Source organism: Schistocerca cancellata, chromosome 1 (genome assembly GCF_023864275.1).
Source record: "Schistocerca cancellata isolate TAMUIC-IGC-003103 chromosome 1, iqSchCanc2.1, whole genome shotgun sequence".
NCBI classification, from domain to species: domain Eukaryota; kingdom Metazoa; phylum Arthropoda; class Insecta; order Orthoptera; family Acrididae; genus Schistocerca; species Schistocerca cancellata.
Window position 1 is genome coordinate 1,120,789,534 of NC_064626.1, and position 22,227 is coordinate 1,120,811,760.

The 22,227-nt window shown below is 42.9% G+C and overlaps 1 protein-coding gene across 1 annotated transcript in view; it reads left to right on the forward strand.

Moving 5' to 3' along the window:
* The window catches only part of LOC126092356 (rap guanine nucleotide exchange factor 6-like), a 356,519-nt gene that overhangs the window by 164,560 nt on the left and 169,732 nt on the right, over window positions 1–22,227 (forward strand). The gene's annotated exons all lie outside the window — the stretch shown is intronic.

The following is a 22,227-nucleotide window of genomic DNA, read 5'->3' on the forward strand; positions in this document are numbered from 1 at the left end:
ATGTGGGTGCACGAAACTGGAATACAGCACACGCGTATTGGGTGCTTGCCTTTGAAATTGTGATTTCCCCCCCCCCCCCCCCCCAAATCATTTCCAGTTGTAACAACGCGCAGCTGTAACCTAGCGGGCTCCCTGCGGGCGCTGTAGACGCCGTTGCCATCTAGCGGCGACGCTGTGAAAGCAGCAGTTCTCCCGTGTGCCCAGAGATAGCGCCGTCGGCGCAGAGTGCGACCTTCGCCAAGGCTGAACGCAGCAGCGGCCGTCCTTGGCTGTCTTTTTGCTCAGCGTGCCTTCCCTTCTCCGGCTGATAATCACCGCGTGGGACCAGTTCTGCAGGCCGCTGCGGTAATATTAGGCGCCCCCAGCTTGGCGACGCGGACACTGGCTCAGCCATGGGCTGCAGCGAGGTCCGGGAAACATTGGCAGTTTAAAACGGGAAGCAGTGTCCACGGACAACATTGTTCTCCTGGGCAAGACAAGAGACCTAATGAGCAAACAGTGTCACAAAAACATCTACAGCCGTCGTAAGAGAAATCTGAAAGTCTCGCAAGATCGGCAATGAAGGGTTTCACATCATGTAGCTTATTAAAAAAAAACAAGTATGAAAGCTGCGAAACGATAAGATCTCGACGTGAAAATAAGACGAAAATTCATATATGCAGACTTGCACTAATGAGGATAAATGTTATGACCACGACCCAACTTCAGTTTAAATGGCACCTTGCAGCATTGCGGGCACGTGATGCGGTAAAGGATATATGTTAGTGAAGCAGAGACGAATGGTAAATCCACTGAAGTTAGCGACTTCGACAGAGGGCAGGGTATCACCTTGGCGCCCGGGAACGAGCATCTGGGGCTAGGGTTACCAGGTGTCCGGCTATAGCCAGACAGGTTCCCCTTTTCACGGCCGCGTCCAGCTAAATGTATACACTTTATTTATGAATAATAGCCAGCTAAACTACTATGTAAGTTGTTTATATTTCTCATTCACAATGAGGCCATTTCGGCAAATTGCCATCGTCAGGTGCTCTGTAAATACATAGATAAGCGATGGTTTTAATATAATGATTTTGTAACTATGATATGAAAATTTATAATATATCATTAGGTGTTCTACCTTACACGTAACATCGTTGCTGTCATATCCTGTCTTTTTTGGTATTATTACTTTCTCCCAGGGGTAGAGTGGAGATGTATATCGGATGTTGCTTGTTTTCATATACAGGATGGTCAGAAATTTCCGTTAAAGATTTCTACGACTTGCAGAGGGGAGTGAATACATCGTATTTTCAATAGGAACCCATGTCCGGAAACGTCATCCAACGAAACTGCAGAGCGTCAAAGTTACAGGCGCGGGCGTCTGTAAATGTACGTATACACGGCATGATTCCGTGATGATGTTACAGACTTTCTGGGATGATGGAGAACGATAAATGTATTAATTTGAAGTAAGAATCCCTGTACCGGAAACAAACGAGTCGAAAGTTATAAACGAAAACCGTTGTGATACCTCTTACAGTTGAATACATGTACCGGTTCTTGTATTGCGAAGAATGTATGACTGGTAACTTTCAGTGGCGGTAGTGTGGACAAAAACGAGAAAAAACTTCCAGTAAACGTGGGCTCTAAATTGCACACCTGAGGAGCTATGACCATTCGTTAATCTTCGCTAATGTGAAGCACATCTCCTCTATCGAGCAAGTGTCCATAGCTGTTACGATACGCACCTTAGAGCCCAAGTTTATTCGACATTTTTTCTCGTTTTTGTCCACACTACCACCACTGAAAGTTAGCAACCCTACACTCTTCGCAACACAAGAACCGGTACATGTAATCAACTGTCAGAGATATCAGAACGGTTTCCGTTTATACATTTAGACTCGTTCGTTTCCAGTACATGTCATTCTGAATGAAGAGAAGTCTTCCGAAGTAAGAGTGATTTTAGGTGTGCCGCAAGGGAATGTCGTAGGACCGTTGCTATTCACAATATACATAAATGACCTTGTGGATGACATCGGAAGTTCACTGTGGCTTTTTGTGGATGATGCTGTGGTATATCGAGAGGTTGTAACAATGGAAAATTGTACTGAAATGCAGGAGGATCTGCAGCGAATTGACGCATGGTGCGGGGAATGGCAATTGAATCTCAATGTAGACAAGTGTAATGCGCTGCGAATACATCGAAAGAAAGATCCCTTATCATTTAGCTACAATATAGCAGGTCAGCAACTGGAAGCAGTTGATTCCATAAATTATCTGGGAGTACGCATTAGGAGTGATTTAAAATGGAATGATCATATAAAGTTGATCGTCGGTAAAGCAGATGCCAGACTGAGATTCATTGGAAGAATCTTAAGGAAATGCAATCCGAAAACAAAGGAAGTAGGTTACAGTACGCTTGTTCGCCCACTGCTTGAATACTGCTCAGCAGTGTGGGATCCGTACCAGATAGGGTTGATCGAAGACATAGAGAAGATACAACGGAGATCAGCGCGCTTCTTTACAGGATCATTTAGTAATCGCGAAAGCGTTACGGAGATGATAGATAAACTCCAGTGGAAGACCGTGCAAGAGAGACGCTCAGTAGCTCGGTACGGGCTTTCGTTGAAGTTTCGAGAACATACCTTCACCGAGGAGACAAGCAGTATATTGCTCCCTCCTACGTATATCTCGCAAAGAGACCATGAGGATAAAATCAGAGAGATTAGAGCCCACACAGAGGCATACCGACAATCCTTCTTTCCACGAACAATACGAGACTGGAATAGAAGGTACCCTCCGCCACACACCGTCAGGTGTCTTGCGGAGTATGGATGTAGATGTATGTGCTGAATCGTATGAACTGCGGAGTATGGATGTAGATGTATGTGCTGAATCGTATGAACAGCATAATAAGTACAGAAAATGGATTGAGAATAAATCTGAGAAAGTCTGGCCACAATTTATGCAGAATCGAACATTACAGTTGACATATGAATGTTCCGAGCAGGCAGGATTAATTAGAACTCAGAATAAGTAGAATTTCGTTACTTGGTGTCCTTACTGTTCTTCCTATTTTAGTGGCTAGCACTGCAGCATAGAAGTGCGTCCAGTCTGCCAACACGCCGTCATATAGCACACGCGCACGAGCCTCCAGGTTCAAATGGTTCAAATGGCTCTAAGCACTATGGGACTTAACATCTATGGTCACCAGTCCCCTAGAACTTAGAACTACTTAAACCTAACTAACCTAAGGACAGCACACAACACCCAGCCATCACGAGGCAGAGAAAATCCCTGACCCCGCCGGGAATCGAACCCGGGAACCCGGGCGTGGGAAGCGAGAACGCTACCGCACGACCACGAGATGTGGGCGAGCCCCCAGGTGTGCGGCACTGGGGTTCCATCTGTTTAAATTAACCTGCTTAAGTCTGCTTTAACCTATGTGGTGCACATAAGGTTAGGGTGATAAAGTCTGCTAGATAACGATAGAGATTGCTTTACTTCGAGCTTTTTGGTGCTCTAAGGATGTCATTTAGCAGCGTGTCTACAGTAGCGTCTTTTATAATTAATCAAAACGTCTTCGGCCCCGGTTTCGAACCCTACCACCGCCTAAATTTTGAGTAAGGATCATCAAGCAATGGCAGACGAAGACTTCCGCGCCATAAGAAGTCACCATAATTCAGCCAGCGGCCTTGTCAAAGAGGGTGGTGGAGTGGGCACAGGTTGAGGGCACACTCTTGGCCTAGGGATGGGAAACTGCCCCTAAAGGTAGAAGAATCGTCAATGATCAACGGCACGATGATACAGAAGGCAGTGGAAACCACTGCATTAAAGACACGTATGTGTATATCCACATGACGTGTGGCCCGTAATTGAAAGAGAGTCATGATGATGTCTCCATTGACGAAAGATTCCGGACTAGTCCACCGTTCGGATCTCCGGAAGGGGACTATCGAGGGGGAGATGACGATGAGAAAAAGACTGAATAACCAACAAAATACTAATGCTTTACTAGTCGAGGTGTGGATTCTCAGAAGTTTGTACATGGTAGGAAAACAAGAAAATCTGGAGAGGAAAATGAGAAGACTCAGTCTAGATATAGTTGGGATCAGTGAAGTGAAATGCAAAGCAGATAAGGATTTATGGCCAGATGAGCATATAATAATATCAAGAGTAGCTAAAAATTGTACAACAGGAGTAGGATTCGCTACGAACAGGAAGATAGGACAGGCAGTGAGTTACTGTGAATAGTTAAGTAATAGGGTTGTTTTCATGAGAATCGACAGCAAACTAACACGGACAGTTCGGTAGTTCAGGTATACATGCAGACGTCGCAAACTGAAGATGAAGAAATAAAGTGTATGAGGATATTCAACAGGTAATTCAGTACATACAAAAGATGAAAATCTAAGTCATGGGGGATTGGAATGCTGTTGTAGGGGAAGGAGCAGAATAAAAGGGTACAGGAGAATATGGGCTTGGGACAAGGAATGGGAGAATTCAGCACTGCAATAAATTTCAGCTAGTAATATCGAAAACTCTGTTCAGTAATCAAAGGGTTGAAATGGCTCTGAGCACTATGCGACTTAATTTCTGAGGTCATCAGTCGCCTAGAACTTAGAACTAATTAAACCTAACTAATCTAAGGACATCACACACATCCATGCCCGAGGCAGGATTCGAACCTGCGACCGTAGCGGTCGCTCGGTTCCAGACTGCAGCGCCTAGAACCGCACGGCCACTCTGGCCGGCTTCAATAATCACAAAAAGAGGTGGTATGCTAGGAAAAGGTCGGTTAGATTACACCACGGTTAGGCAGAGATTTCGAAATCAGATACTGAATTGTAAGGCGTACCTAGGGACAGATATGGACTCGGATCACAATTTAGTAGTCATGAAGAATAGGCTGAAGTTTAAGACATTAGTCAGAAAGAATGAATTCGCAAATAAGTGGCAAGAATTCGCAAAGGTGTTTCAGTTATATAAGTGAATTTGTGATCTTTCCCCAAACATGGGGCATCTTAATAATTTTACGATATATCATAGCATCTTAGACACTCATATATGTCTAAACACTTTGTATCTATCAAAACATGCGGCACATGTTAGAAGTCTGTTCTGTGACTAATATGAAGTGCTCAATGATACAAATTTACGTGTGCAACAGTAGGAATGTGGTGGAAATATATTCAGTGACGAATCTGAAGCGCTCAGTTATACAAGTTTATGTGTGCAATGATGGGAATGTGGCGAAAACTACGAACGCCGTCTGCTGGATGAAAACTATGAAAACAAGTACAGTAGAGTGTCGATTATCCGAAGTAATTGGGGGACATGGGTGTTCGGAAAACTGGTTTGTTCGGAAAACTGGTTTGTTCGGAAAACTGGTTTGTTCGGAAAACTGGTTTGTTCGGAAAACTGGTTTGTTCGGAAAACTGGTTTGTTCGGAAAACTGGTTTGTTCGGAAAACTGGTTTGTTCGGAAAACTGGTTTGTTCGGAAAACTGGTTTGTTCGGAAAACTGGTTTGTTCGGAAAACTGGTTTGTTCGGAAAACTGGTTTGTTCGGAAAACTGGTTTGTTCGGAAAAGTGGTTTGTTCGGAAAAGTGGTTTGTTCGGAAAAGTGGTTTGTTCGGAAAAGTGGTTTGTTCGGAAAAGTGGTTTGTTCGGAAAAGTGGTTTGTTCGGAAAAGTGGTTTGTTCGGAAAAGTGGTTTGTTCGGAAAAGTGGTTTGTTCGGAAAAGTGGTTTGTTCGGAAAAGTGGTTTGTTCGGAAAAGTGGTTTGTTCGGAAAAGTGGTTTGTTCGGAAAAGTGGTTTGTTCGGAAAAGTGGTTTGTTCGGAAAAGTGGTTTGTTCGGAAAAGTGGTTTGTTCGGAAAAGTGGTTTGTTCGGAAAAGTGGTTTGTTCGGAAAAGTGGTTTGTTCGGAAAAGTGGTTTGTTCGGAAAAGTGGTTTGTTCGGAAAAGTGGTTTGTTCGGAAAAGTGGTTTGTTCGGAAAAGTGGTTTGTTCGGAAAAGTGGTTTGTTCGGAAAAGTGGTTTGTTCGGAAAAGTGGTTTGTTCGGAAAAGTGGTTTGTTCGGAAAAGTGGTTTGTTCGGAAAAGTGGTTTGTTCGGAAAAGTGGTTTGTTCGGAAAAGTGGTTTGTTCGGAAAAGTGGTTTGTTCGGAAAAGTGGTTTGTTCGGAAAAGTGGTTTGTTCGGAAAAGTGGTTTGTTCGGAAAAGTGGTTTGTTCGGAAAAGTGGTTTGTTCGGAAAAGTGGTTTGTTCGGAAAAGTGGTTTGTTCGGAAAAGTGGTTTGTTCGGAAAAGTGGTTTGTTCGGAAAAGTGGTTTGTTCGGAAAAGTGGTTTGTTCGGAAAAGTGGTTTGTTCGGAAAAGTGGTTTGTTCGGAAAACTGGTTTGTTCGGAAAACTGGTTTGTTCGGAAAACTGGTTTGTTCGGAAAACTGGTTTGTTCGGAAAACTGGTTTGTTCGGAAAACTGGTTTGTTCGGAAAACTGGTTTGTTCGGAAAACTGGTTTGTTCGGAAAACTGGTTTGTTCGGAAAACTGGTTTGTTCGGAAAACTGGTTTGTTCGGAAAACTGGTTTGTTCGGAAAACTGGTTTGTTCGGAAAACTGGTTTGTTCGGAAAACTGGTTTGTTCGGAAAACTGGTTTGTTCGGAAAACTGGTTTGTTCGGAAAACTGGTTTGTTCGGAAAACTGGTTTGTTCGGAAAACTGGTTTGTTCGGAAAACTGGTTTGTTCGGAAAACTGGTTTGTTCGGAAAACTGGTTTGTTCGGAAAACTGGTTTGTTCGGAAAACTGGTTTGTTCGGAAAACTGGTTTGTTCGGAAAACTGGTTTGTTCGGAAAACTGGTTTGTTCGGAAAACTGGTTTGTTCGGAAAACTGGTTTGTTCGGAAAACTGGTTTGTTCGGAAAACTGGTTTGTTCGGAAAACTGGTTTGTTCGGAAAACTGGTTTGTTCGGAAAACTGGTTTGTTCGGAAAACTGGTTTGTTCGGAAAACTGGTTTGTTCGGAAAACTGGTTTGTTCGGAAAACTGGTTTGTTCGGAAAACTGGTTTGTTCGGAAAACTGGTTTGTTCGGAAAACTGGTTTGTTCGGAAAACTGGTTTGTTCGGAAAACTGGTTTGTTCGGAAAACTGGTTTGTTCGGAAAACTGGTTTGTTCGGAAAACTGGTTTGTTCGGAAAACTGGTTTGTTCGGAAAACTGGTTTGTTCGGAAAACTGGTTTGTTCGGAAAACTGGTTTGTTCGGAAAACTGGTTTGTTCGGAAAACTGGTTTGTTCGGAAAACTGGTTTGTTCGGAAAACTGGTTTGTTCGGAAAACTGGTTTGTTCGGAAAACTGGTTTGTTCGGAAAACTGGTTTGTTCGGAAAACTGGTTTGTTCGGAAAACTGGTTTGTTCGGAAAACTGGTTTGTTCGGAAAACTGGTTTGTTCGGAAAACTGGTTTGTTCGGAAAACTGGTTTGTTCGGAAAACTGGTTTGTTCGGAAAACTGGTTTGTTCGGAAAACTGGTTTGTTCGGAAAACTGGTTTGTTCGGAAAACTGGTTTGTTCGGAAAACTGGTTTGTTCGGAAAACTGGTTTGTTCGGAAAACCGGTTTGTTCGGAAAACTGGTTTGTTCGGAAAACCGGTTTGTTCGGAAAACCGGTTTGTTCGGAAAACCGGTTTGTTCGGAAAACTGGTTTGTTCGGAAAAATCGAACTGTATATGTTTATTTGCCAAAAAGATTTACTGTATAGTAAATTTATTCATAAAAACAGGCACCTCTTTTAGTATTACAAAGTAACATACAAAGGCAACTTCAGTGTGAATATACAGTATGTGGCACAGTTTATTAAACAAAAATATTTGCATATTACAAACGTATTTTGCATGAAGAATACACACAGTATACAAAATTAACGTTTAAAAAAATCCTTTATTTTGGTCTGTCTAAGCAAGCCTACACGCTTACGAGCAGCTAAGACACGTACTTTTTTTCATTACAGATATCTGAAACTTGTTGTCCATCAGTAGAATCAGGCATAGCTATAAAATTTGCTATGCTCGTCTTCTGTTTTTTTATATCCGTAATTGTCAACTTCCCCACCTTGTACTCATTGGATAAAGTGGTTGCAGATTTACCTTCTTCTAACCTTTCAATAATCTCGTACTTGTCCCTCATAGAAAGGACAACACGTTTACGTTTAAGCATTTTGTATCGTCAAGTTCACTTCTTCACGCAGCAGCACACAAGTGGTCGTAACAGAGAACAGGAGGTGACTGTTTGCACCGTGAGAAGCTCTTCTTGGGGGGGCGCGCAATCCTTCAAACTGCGCGGAGCGACACGCCTCAACTCTAAGCTGGCGCAGCTGTTGCTGTGAACAGCTTTGATGCTGCCGCTACTCCTACTGCCAGTGCCGAGCCGACAGAAGTGTGCTGATCGTTGAAAAACAGCTACTGGCGGCTTGGCGGGTCAGCAGCGCCTTGTGAAGGCCCCATTCGAAGCAATGTTCCACCAGCGGTGGCCCAGTGCGGCGACTATTGTGGGAAACTTGGTTTGGGAGAGAGGGGGATGATGGACAGTAGGGTGGGAGAGTAACACGTGCGAGCGAGTACACAGTTCGGTTAAGCGGTCGCTCGGTTGGCCGACGTTCGGATAATCAACGCTCTAATGTACTCCAAACCGGCATTTCACGTGAGTCACATCCCAATGCAAATCTGTAATGCGTGCTTATAATTACGTATTATTTATATTTTAGGACAACTAATCAGAAAAAATGCACCTCACGTTCTAATAGAAGCATGAAAGCCGTGTGACGATGAATTGTAATGATTCGAAACCGGTACCTTTTGAATAAAGGAACTTATTTTATTTTTGTGGCTGGTTGCTGTCCCAACATCACCAACATGTGTTCAGAAATCAGGGGCTAACTTCTTTGGTAGTAGAGGGAACTGTAGATGGTAAAAACTGTAGGGGAAGACAGAGATTGGAATATGTACATCAAATAACTGAGGGTGTAAGTCGCAAGTGCTACTCTGAGATGAAAAGTTTGGAACAGGAGACGAACTCGTGGCGGGCCGAACCAAGCCAGGGAAAAAAAGTTTGGGCATTGTTAGAAAAGTCACTCACCTCCAATATTGCTTTGATGCAGTTTGTGTTGTCCAGTGGGTCAGGCACCGATTTCACGTAGACTGATTTGTAAAGTACAGTGGTGCAGAATTTTCTTGTTCGAAATTAAATTTCACTTCAGATGCCACTTCGTTTTCTTATTGCTGAACATTTCACTACTCACAAGGGAATGGTCAGACTTGTCACTTCGAAACCTGTGTTGTTTTATTTACCACTGTGAGTTAATGTCGAAAAAAGTCCGTACGCAATATTTTAGCTGTTGACATCACTTGGAAATCTGTAAAAAAGCTTTATGAAGTAAGACATTCGTAGCGTGGTTTCCGCATTTGTAACTGGCTATTTTACGGCCCTGACCTCCCTCACTGCTGCATGGCAACGCCATCTAGGGCAACGATCGAAGCACATTGCCACAGAAATGAGACAGCTGGTTCGCCCAGTGAAAGCGATCGTAAGATAATTAACATTAGCTGCAAAGTACAACTAATATGTTATCTACTACATTTTTCCAAATTTCTGTGGCATCTACAGAAATCAATATTCGGTGTAGATCACGTCAAAATTAATTTAATTTCTTGTAACATCCGCAGAAATGTGAAATATTGATGCACTGTTCCAAACATACATTCCTTGTGCATCAAGAACATACACACAAGGACGACATATGACAGCCCTGCGTGTTATGGACATTATTAGACGTTCTTAGAAAAAATTGTGCTGGCGTTAGAAATGAATCAGGTAAGTATGTTTCGACGAATGTCACCCATTTTAAAGAACATTTTGAAACGGTGGAGAGAAAAATTGATGATGTACTGCCGATTGCAATCCCAGAATATGGTCATGATGGTAGACTGGAAACTGCAGTGACCTGCACAAAATAATTTTCTGTGTTAATATTCTAGAAAATGCGTTCCACTAGTCGGTGGAACGTCAGTGGAAGTTCTGTCGAGCGGTTGAATTCGTGTCCTGGGTGGAATTAGAAGTATTTCTTCTTCTTTTTCAGGGTGAGCTCGAAATTCACCTTTTCATAAATAAGAACTTGTAAGGTTGCGGGGGCTTGTTTTTGGTTTCTTATTCTTGAATTGAGAGCAACTGTGTGAGGTGAAATGACAAATTTATTGTCACAATATTTCTCACCACATTACAGCTTTTCACACAGTTTTCAACTCGCCAACATAAAAGCAGCGCAATGGATAAAGCATCTTGCCAACATCAGAAAGTAACATAAGTTTATACACAACAATGTTAAATATTAACTCTCTGAAAGATCATTAATCTTAAGGACAATAATATGAAAGTTTAATTGGACGTTTCTTTACTTAATTGCTCCTACACATAAGTTGTGATTTTGGTCAGTACTACGAAAATCGTCCGATTCCGGTTCAAAGTTCGGTACTATTTAGGATGACAATCAAGTCTACGGTGGATGGTTAGTCAAGTGACAAATTTGAGCGCAAGATTATCCAAGGCTTCTCGAGCTATAGTGGACGCAAGCTGGTGAAGCAACAAAGTTTACGCCTCTGCACGTGGTATTTACCTTATGCTGTGACGTGCTGCTGTCTGCAAGGCTACTCTCTCCCACTGAAATTCCTACAAATATAATCTGGCCTTTGCTGAACTTGCCACCAGAAATTTTCCCTATGTTTCTCGTTAAGGCAGAAAGCATGTTCTCAGCCCTAGTCTTATTATGTGGCGATATAAACGCGCATGGTCAGAGCAGCATGCATGTTATAGTGCCCTCCCAGTTCTCGCAAGAACAATTAACTAATGTGGCTGGTTCGTTTCTCCACAGTTGGAGCTAAACATTGCTACAGCTAATTTTAGCTGGAGCGCAGCCGCTATGAACGCAGTGTCCACACCAATTTCTTCTCTGCGTCGTACGGAGTGTTAAGCGCTCCGTTCTGCGCTTGACTCCAGTTCAGAGAAGAGTCCCTTCAAAATTTTTCTCTTGTCCTACTCATGGCAGAACTGCCTCCCTCCACTTGGGTTCCTTTTTCACTTTACAACTTTTTTCAACGATAGGAGCATTCCTCTTATTTTGTAGAAACACCCTCTACCAATCGCAACGTCCCTTCTATAAAACTGCATCGAAACTTCAGTAGTTTTCTCCTTCCTGAGTTTCCGCAAGTCGGACGTTTTGTGCCCGTTCTAGACGCCTAAAGTACATTGACCTTTCCATGTGCCGCACTCACTGGACGAAAATGCCCCCTTTGCTTTTGTTCGTATCCTATTGGAATTTCGAAACGCAGTTTTCTGAAGGTTCTTCTCCGCTCTTGTACCGATGCCCTCACTACAGGCGGCCCTCCAGCTTGAATCACTTGGCCCGGGGTCGCTGTCCTTTCTGCCACACCTTTAAGTGGTTGCCGTCGTAACCCCCACAGTGCGGCTTCGCTATGCCATTGTCGAGCTGGCTTTTCAAAACTAAAAGCGACTTGACTCGCATTCCCTGTTCTACATTCCGCTCAAAGACATGCTTTGTATAAGAATGGCATACTAATTACCGTGGATTGACTGTCATCCCTTTTGCATTACCTATTGATCATAACTGTCTATTTATGTTAGGTGTCATCTTCACCTTCTCATTGCGATTTGTAAAGCTCTCACATGAGGTGCGAATCTGACCATTCATTCTGCCACCTTAAAACCTGACCACGATTCCTGAAGAAGAACAAGAGATTTGTTCCAGCAGGACGGAAAAAAGCATGACGCATGGAAACTGCAACATTTTCATTTCCCACTTTCCCCAACTTCGATGCGTTTACCTCAAGACTGTGTGCACAGAACATCGATCTTTTGACACATGGTCCAAAATGTCTGACTCTTGAAGACATACCCACAGTTTTGGAAACAATTAACATCCAGACTAATCTTGGCCATTGTAGTGTACGAACTTGAGTGCCATCGTGGACTGCGCAGTAGTGTTCGTATGTTTTTCCCCTTTCAACGACAGTGCTCTTTTAGCACGATTTCTTTTTGAAAACTGGACTGATCTGCATTGTAATTCACTAAAACTAGCCATTTTATGCTCTGCATTCGTAATAAAAACTATAATTTCGGTTTGAATCACTTCACTTTCCTATCTGTTTCTCGATACAAATTTTCTTATTTTTTGTGCCACGACTTTTTGATCTTTTGAAGCGAACATTCCAACTTTGAGAAACTGTAAATTCTGTAGCACCTATCGAGGTGGCAATATATGACCGAGCGAGGTGGCGCAGTGGTTAGACACTGGACTCGCATTCGGGAGGACGACGGTTCAATCCCGCGTCCGGTCATCCTGATTTAGGTTTTCCGTGATTTCCCTAAATCACTCCAGGCAAATGCCGGGATGGTTCCTCTGAAAGGGCACGGCCGACTTCCTTCCCAATCCTTCCCTAATCCGATGAGACCGATGACCACGCTGTCTGGTCTCCTTCCCCAAACCAACCAACCAACCAACCAACCAATATATGAAGCCTAAATAACGCAAAGTTTTATCTTTGACACTCATAGACTGTTGGTAAATAGCTCAAAAAGTCACGCATTTAACCCCGTCGCAATTTCCAGTCAACCCTTACGTCTTCCAGTGTCTTCCCTTTTCCACGCTTTCCCTCAGGAGGTCGAACGTAATTGCTTTCTGGCTTTCGTTTCTTAACGATTGATTCGCCTCGACGGGCAATGAATCCTCCACCTTCAATGCGGATGCACAAAATTTCGCTGCTAAATGAACCATCTGTTTAGTCACAGTACCCGGCGGTAACCTCACCTAGTACGAGATGAAGTGGTAGTTTGGCTTCACGTGCTGCAGCGCGTTTACAAATTCTGCAGTATGCTGACATACATGCGGTAGGATATTGGAAAGTTACATTAGAATATTTTGAAACATCTCGAATAAAACTATCTGTTGACAAATAACCTGTCGTATTCAAAAAAAATATAGTTTTTGTGTATTACAACTGGCTCTTTACTCACCCGAAGTAATGAATGCTGTCGACACGAAATCTTAAGTTGTTTCCGTATTCAGAGATTCCCAGAAGGCTTTAGACAACGTTATTATAGGTAGTAATAAACCGGAAGTCTTAAAGTGAAACAAAAGTGGTTATAAATGGTGTAGCAGATAATCAGAGTAGGCATCTTACATTGGTCGAAGATGCTGCTATCGTTTACCTTGTAGTAACATCTTTAGAAGATCAATACGAATTACAAAATAATTTACACAAGATATCTGCATGGTGGAAAAAGGGACAACTGACCCAAAACAATGAAAGCGAGGGGTCCTCTACATGAGTACTAAAAACAATCCGTTAAATTTTTTACGCGATAAATCAACAAAATTAGTGCTTGTCGATCCAACTAAATACCTAGGGATTACAATTATGAACAACTTTAATTACAAACGAAAGACATTGTTTTATATGCAGAATGAAACAAAGACGAGAACAGAAGAATAGTCATGTGATCTTAGATGACAGGTTCCTGAGGAAACGACATCCGGCGCCCTCTAGCGGCGGCGCTTTGAAGTAGCGCAACAGGTGGGCGTGCACTGTCGCCATGGCTACAGGATGCCGCGGTTTCCGGGCGGCGGGACAAAGAAACGCGCTTCACGTCACCTGCTGGCAGTGCTAAGCCGAGTCGATACGGAAGTCCTTCTGGAAGTCGAGCAATAAAAATTCGTTCACAAGTTTGGGGGGGGGGGGGGGGGGAGACAGAGTGAACGTGCGGTGCACTGCTGCCTCCACCTGTTTAAGGTTGGCAGCCTTGCTGGCCAGTTAACAGTACCAACAAGAAGCTTCTGAAATGAGGTGCTCTAGAGGAGTTCTGGAGGTTCGATAGGCCTAGAAACTAACGAGCAGGTACTGAATCGAATCGGGAAAAACAGAATTTTGTGGCACAGTTTGACTAAATGAAGGGATCGGTCTATAGGACAGATCCTGAGGCATCAAGGAATAGCTGGTTATGGAGGGATATTTACTGGGAAAAAAACTGTAAGCAGTTTAAAGGGGATGTAGGTTGGAGTAGTTATTCAGAGACGCAGAGACTTACACAGGATATCATGGAGTAGAGAGTTGCATCAAACCCGTTCTCGTACAAAACAAAGACGACTTGTTAGCTGAAACTGCATGGAAGAGGTGAAGAGCCTTCATTTCTACCTCCCGATTGAAATTGTGCAGGATTAGGCTAATAGGAGAGCAAGAAACTTGGGGTAATTGGGAGACTGATGACAAAGTACTTTGTAACACATCCAGCCCCCAGTCCAGATCTCTAAGCTGTGGTACCCAATTCAAGAAGTGTGCATCTGAAAATCTATCTTTATGGTTATCTGTGTAGTAGTTCTGTATCTCTTTTGAAGAACGCTATTTGTCTTACAAGGGAAATAACTTCACCTCATATTTTAAGGAGAAAAAACACTCTAGCAAGATATCAGCCCCAGCAATCAACCCTGCGCGAAAATTTGGGCCATAATTTTGTCATTACGTAACAACGAGCTTCGGAATGCTGTTTTTTAATATGCGCGCAAATCGTTTGTCAGTCACACCGTCTCACTGCAGGTGCATAATGCCAGTGTGAGCCGCACGGGATAGCCGCGTGGCCAGGGCGCCTTGTAACGGTTCGCGGGGCTTCCCCCGTCGAATATTAGTGTCCTCCCTTGGGCATGGGTATATGTGTGTGTCGTCGTTAGAGTAAGTTAGTTTCAGTTAGATTAAGTAGTGAGTAAGTCTGGGGACCGATGACCTCAGCAGTTTGGTCCCACAGGAACTTACCAGCACATAATTTTTTGCAGAGCGCGAAGTATTGCGCAATCGAATGACAATCAGCGTCTTCCCATTCGCAGGATGTTAAGAACGATGAAATAGGAAGGGAAGGCGTGACATTTCATTTAGCATTGCGGCGCAGCATTTTTCGGTGGGCAAAACTGTTATAGTTGGCTGTTTACTCTCAGCTGTTTGATCGTGGTGTAAAAGTGGTTTACAAACCCTAGTGGCTGTTTGCACAAAAAGGGGCAGTGTAGCGATCTGTCGACATAATCCATTAAAATGTGTGGGAATGACGGAAGAGAGGGGTACTGCATATTTGCTATGCAACATTACAATACCATGCAGGAAGAATTTAAAGGCTTAGTTGACAATGAAATAAGAAAATATTACAACGATCCACAGACGGGAGTCATTGTTCTGTACATGAAAGTGTACTTTGTGGTGAATTTGCAGGCATGGAGCATGTGAAGAAATTGGTGGTACGAATAGCAAAATTTCTGAGGTTGCGCGCATTATTCCAGTTTCAGTTGTAACAGCTTTCAGTGGAACTGAACGAAGAGTATGGAGACGTCATACGTTACTGCAAGGTACATTGGTTAAGTCAAGGGGTACGCCTGCAGTTAGTTTTCGACTTAAAATTCACTATCGCTGAATTAAGAATGAAGAAAGAGTGGAGGAACGAAAATTAGAACACCCAGAATGGATTGCAGACTTCACATTTTAAATGGACTTGACTGCAAACTTTCCATGGTAAGACTGATTTAAAGCGGACCTATTTGAAAAGAAAATTGCGATGTAGGAGGAACACATTCTGACAAAGACAGTCAAGTTCTGTAAGTAAATGTGATAGCTGAAGAATTCATTGTGGCCTTGAAAGAATTAAAAGGATAATTTCATAAAGGTTTTGAGGACACTGTCAATCATGCATCTGGCTTAGAGACGGTTTGCAGTTTCAGTTGAAAGCGCCCCTGCACATGTGCAGATGTAACTGATTAATGAAAAATCTTTGTATGTTATATCTGCCCAGGGCAAAAAAGTGGTTCAAATGGCTCTGAGCACTATGGGACTCAACTCCTGAGGTCATTAGTCCCCTAGAACTTAGAACTAGTTAAACCTAACTAACCTAAGGACATGACAAACATCCATGCCCGAGGCAGGATTCGAACCTGCGACCGTAGCGGTCTTGCGGTTCCAGACTGCAGCGCCTTTAACCGCACGGCCACTTCGGCCGGCTACCCAGGGCATCTCCATTGCTTTAGTCAGGTAGTTTCCAAGTTTGCAAAATGAGGTTGCAAAAGTGCTACAATATTTAGATCGACAATTTTGTGTAAATGACATTTTTTTCCGATTTTGAAAGTAAGTAACTCACAACTACGTGGGAACTTAAGTATGAAACTCCATGACATTTTCTACGTCTGTCCACATGTCGACAGTTGGCTGCACTGCAATTTAAATGCGGCGTGTTCGCATTACTCACCTCTTCCCCCTCCTTGCGCTCAGACAGCGCAACATGGCGGTGGATGTGCGGTGAGGCTGAGCGCTTTGGCACTTGTGACCAGGTATGACCCGCGAGCCGAAATCTTGGCCGCCCCTGCCCCACGGAGTTCCGTAAGCCACCGCTGCAGTGCGCTTGCTTACGTCACAGCTGAGCGCCGCTCAGCCCAGACACCAACGTCCCACTACAGTCAGCAGCGGGAGAGTTCTAATAGACGGACTATGCACCGCAGTTTATGGACAATTGCACTTCTCCAAAAGCCATCTAAGGACCTACAACTGTGCGCACGAGTGTTATTTTATCTGGACAACACTAAAAACCCTGATCCATGGGGTGTTAGCGTGGGAGCCACATTTTTCTTTTTGGTTTTCCTAGTCTTGTGGCGAAAATGCTCCCCAGTGCAAAATTCAATTGCATTAAATTTCCTACAAAAAAGTTTCTATTAACTTTTTTCTGCAGAACAAATAATCACCGCATAGCAGGCGGTGGAAAATTCGGAGATAATGAAAATAACTTTTAGCAATATAAAATTGATTATTTTAAATGAAGCGAGGTAAGGACAAATATTAATTGTGTGTAACCGTATCTACTTGCAGTAGAATCGTATGAGATAAATTATGTTCAGGGGTTGTGGGGGTGAGAGGGATGGATGGATGGATGGATGGATGGACATGAGTGAGGGAAGGTAGGTCGCCGAATGTCTTACTTCATAGATCTGCAAACTGAAGAGCAAGCAGATGCTTATCCACTCTGTCTACTGTACTACGCCACAGAAAGCCACTAAATGGTATGTCAGAAAGTTATTTCGACATTTGCGCAGCTCACCATATGAATCACAGGTGATGAGAGGAGAAGCATTTGGACTGAATCGATTGGATCCATACTCAGCCTGTGCGGCAGTTGTAGCGTTCACTCAGGGAGGCAACTTCCACCACCACGGACACTGCTTACTTCCCACTTTAGACACATCATACCTCCACAGCATTCCCTATCCAGTTTTCTTAACTGAACAGACAAAATATCTTCACTGGCTTTGTGTTTACACAGTGGAGTTGTCTGCAGTTTCTGAAGTGAGTACGTATTTGCAGTTGATAAGTGAAATTTTATGTAAAATGCGTTTCTATAGACAGTGGCGGAGGACGACTTACTTTCGTGGCCCGCATCTCGTGGTCGTGCGGTAGCGTTCTCGCTTCCCACGCCCGGGTTCCCGGGTTCGATTCCCGGCGGGGTCAGGGATTTTCTCTGCCTCGTGATGGCTGGGTGTTGTGTGCTGTCCTTAGGTTAGTTAGGTTTAAGTAGTTCTGAGTTCTAGGGGACTGATGGCCACAGCAGTTGAGTCCCATAGTTCTCAGAGCCATTTGAACCATTTGAACCATTTTTGGACTTACTTTCGTAAGCGTAATGTTGTCAGTGACCTATGTAGTGTTGGTGGGAAAAGAAATGGATGCTGTCATCGACAGCATATTGTAAAGCTGTGTAATCGTGTTGTAGTCACTTGGTGGAGAATTAATGAATGACCAGAAAGTAACTGCAGTTTTGTGTTACAGGTAGGCTGCGTAAATCGCTTCAATTCAGGGATTGCCGGCAGTTGTAGAACAGGCTGCACAGAGTAGAGTCACTTACCATATGTACACAGTGTTATCTTACAAGATGGGTGTGAATTTCTGATGCAATACGACTGAGCATGATAAAATCTACAACAGTAATGTGCTGTGATGCGTTACTTGACTTATATTGAAATATATGAAGTTCCATAGCAACTAGGTGACCTAGGTGTCCTCTGGTTACGGAGGGGGCCAATTTAAGCCTCTGGAGCTCTTCAGAGCAGAGGCTGGGGTGATGAATTTGATACCCCCTTTTCTGGGGAGGGGGGGGGGGGGAGGGGAGGACACCAGTCTTCTGAATGCTTTGATGCAGCCCACCACGAATTCCTCTCTTGTGCCAACCTCTTCATCTCACAGTAGCACTTTCAACCAACGTCCTCAATTATTTGCTGGATGTACTCCAATTCCTGTCTTCCTCTACAGTTTTCGCCCTCCACAGCTCCCTCTAGTACCATGGAAGTCATTCCTTCGTATCTTAACAGATGTCCTATCATCCTATACCTTCTGTTTCAGTGTTTTCTATTTATTCCTTTCCCCTCTGATTCTGCGCAGAACCTCCTCATTCCTTACCTTATCAGTCCACCAAATTTTCAGCATTCGTCTGAACCACCACATCTCAAATGCTTCGATTCTCTGCTGTTCTGACTTTCCTACAGTCCGTGTCTCTACCATACAATGCTGTGCTCCAAACGTACATTCTCAGAGATTTCTTCTTCAGATTAAGGCCTACGTTTGGTATTAGTAAAGTCCCCTTGTCCATAAATGCTGTTTTTTGCCAGGGCTAGTCTGGTTAATGTGCTGCCGAGATAGCAGAATTCCTTAACTTAAACTACTTCGTGACCATCAATCCTGATGTTAAGTTTCTCGCTGTTCTCAATTCTGCTAATTCTCATTACTTTCGTCTTTCTTCGATTTAATCTTAATCCATATTCTGCACTCATTAGATAGTTCATTCTGATGTGTTGGCAAATGTGCCAACACCTTGTAGATAGAGGAGGCCGAAATGCACTCTATAATCTAACGCAGACGGGCGTGAAGTCTGGAACAGGATACGTAATGAATGCTATAAAGAAAAGTACGTAGCTCCAGGAATACTTAACTTTACTCCATCATTTGTATACAGCATTCTTGATGATACAAGTGAGACTCTCCATAGAAATGGTTAATGGCGCCTTGCTAGGTCGTAGCCATGGACTTAGCTGAAGGCTATTCTAACTGTGTCTCGGCAAATGAGAGAAAGGCTTCGTCAGTGTAGTCGCTAGCAAAGTCGTCGTACAACAGGGGCGAGTCCTAGTACCTCTCTCTAGACCTGCCGTGTGGTGGCGCTCGGTCTGCAATTACTGACAGTGGCGACACGCGGGTCCGACATGTACTAATGGACCGCGGCCGATTTAAAGCTACCACCTAGCAAGTGTGGTGTCTGGCGGTGACACCACACATTCCATTCAGCATATCATGTAATTCTTCATTTTCACTCAGGATAGCAAAGTCATCAGCGAATCGTATCATTGATATCCTTTCACCTTGAATTTTAATTCCATTCCTGAAGCTTTCTTTTATTTCAATCATTGCTTCTTCTATGTACAGATTGAACAGTAGAAAGACTACATCCTTGTCTTACACCCTTTTTAATCCGAGCACTTCGTTCTTGGTCATCCACTCTTACTGATATCCTCATAATTTAAAGGTATTCCAAGCAATGATAATGGGGACAACGAAATAAACGTTGCGGAGTACATGTTGACAACATGTTACACTTGCGACAGGCTCTCAACTGTAGTAAAGGGTTGATAGCTCCACCAGTGGAGCTTTTCTGCATAATACCTCATTTAAAAACGGCAAATCAATACTCAATAAATTGAAAATACGTGCGCTGCTAAACACAAGCGAAGAGAAGCTCTGTTGTACACTCACAAGAGAGAATTGGACAGGAAAATCTGTAAACTGAAAAATTAGCAGCAGTCGCCATATGCTTTTCTTGCTTTCGTATTATTAGTAACTGATACCCGTATTCCATGCGGTGTGTATTGGTGTATATTTGCATTAAGCACCTTAATTAACAGGTCATTTTCTTCTTTCAGCCTTTTCTTTATTATTTCGTCATGAGGCGGCACAAGAAAGGGCTTTTTTTATTTGTGCTCATCTTCGATTTGTACGTGCTCTCTTATACCATCAACGGTCCGGAGATTACACACCCGATTGAAACACAAATATTTACTTACCTTGTGGATGCGCCTGATCCTGACTTAGCGGATTTTGTGCGTGCAGTCCACGACCAAAAGTACTCCTGAGATTATTCCTCCTCTTCTCTGACGAATAATGAATGCGTTAGGTACTACAGATCTGTGTTTGCACTGTGAGAAAGACTTGTGGAGTGTTTTGTTAAACGTGATCCCCGTAAATACGTTCACTAAAATTGAGACATAATGTTTTTGAAACATCCGATGATGTTTGTATTTCCACCTACGACGCTTGTTCACGGAATAGGTAGCGCATGGTTGCGGTTTGTTGCTCTTGAAGCACAGATTGTTTAAAGCCATCAATTGGTACAAGTTATGGAAACGTGACGACTTGCTTTAGACGGTAATAATAATCACTTAAAGCGACCGTCGGCTGTCTGCCACAAATCCACGTTGATAAAATACAGGTCACAAAATCACGCGTGGTAATAGATTTTTTTACATACATTAAAGACTATTCAGATCTATCTTTTGCAGCTGCTAAAAAATGCGTAATTATTTTACCATACTCGTATCTTTTTATTCATTTAAAACAGTCTGGAATGAGCAGTTGCAGAAAACTTGTAGATAGAGCAACCACAGCTATGAGTATTTATCTCCGGTATTAAGTAACTACTTCCGCTGTATTTACTCCTTTATTTTTAGGTCACTGCCGGTTTCACGGCACTAAGAGTCGCATCTTCAGGTGAACATAGCCATAACAATAAATAAAGAAAGAATAACAGCCCTGAGACATCCACTGCTGTGATGATTCCCTAAAATTATTTTTTTTTTATTTTGACGGACAACGAATGTTGTTTACCAACTACCGAGATTTTTAGATGTAATGTTCTAGTTATGTGAGTAAAAATATTTTAACATTCTTATGTAAACGATTTTAAAAGCTTTTTAAAATGTTAAAAATGATAATTTTAGAAAATCGCAATATCAGTGGCTGCCTCAGTATTTTGATTCTTTCTTAATTTATTGTTGTGCAGATCTTCATCTGAAAAGTGGCTCTTGCCGGCCGGTGTGGCCGAGCGGTTCTAGGCGCTTCAGTCTGGAACCGCGATACTGCTATGGTCGCAGGTTCGAATCTTGCCTCTGGCATGGATCTATGTGATGTCCTTAGATTAGTTACGTAGGTTTAAGTAGTTCTAAGTTTGGGGAACTGATGACCTCAGAAGTTAAGTCCCATAGTGCTTAGAGCCATTTGAACAATTTTTAGAGCCGCTCTTAATGCCATGAAACCAGTAGCGATATAAAAATAAAGGACTAAATATAGCTGAAGCTGTTTATATGTATCCAGGATGAATAAAAACAGACTTTCAAAAGATGTTGAAGTGTGATTTTTTATCTACAGCGTTTTTGTCTGATTTCCGCTTGCATATCGAAGTGTCGTCTGCGTGCACTTTTCCGAGGTACTCCGTAGTAAGGCCTCATTTCACCTTGGTTTGCAGCGCTTCCAATTTTTATGGTAAACTGCGACCAAATATTGCACCAATAATGTTCATTTACTTTCCGCTGGTTAAATGAATGTCTGTGGGTTCTGTGTTAGTAGTGTTGTCAACTTAACCGCTAGTTCTAGATTTAAATTTATGTAGAAAACGTTTTTTTTGTTTGTCATAGTGTGCTATGTTATTTTATTTGTGTTCATATATTTCTACATGCATAAGAAGGATGCAGTAGTGTGGTAGTTAATTATCTAAGTGGAAAGTAGCTGAAGGGAGGAGGGTAGTGAACAGTTAATTCAAAGCATACAAAGAGAAAATAGGGAAAGGCAGGGGGAGGAGGTTGAAGTATTCTGGTGTGTGTGTGTGTGTGTGTGTGTGTGTGTGTGTGTGTGTGTGTGTAGAGAGAGAGAGAGAGAGAGAGAGAGAGAGATAGACAGACAGAGAGAGAGATAGACAGACACAGAGAAAGAGAGAGAGAGAGACAGACAGACAGACAGACAGACAGAGAGAGAGAGAGAGAGAGAGAGAGAGACACAGACAGAGATAGAGAAGAGAGAGAGAGAGAGAGAGAGAGAGAGAGAGAGAGACAGACAGAGATAGAGAGAGAGAGAGAGAGAGAGAGAGAGAG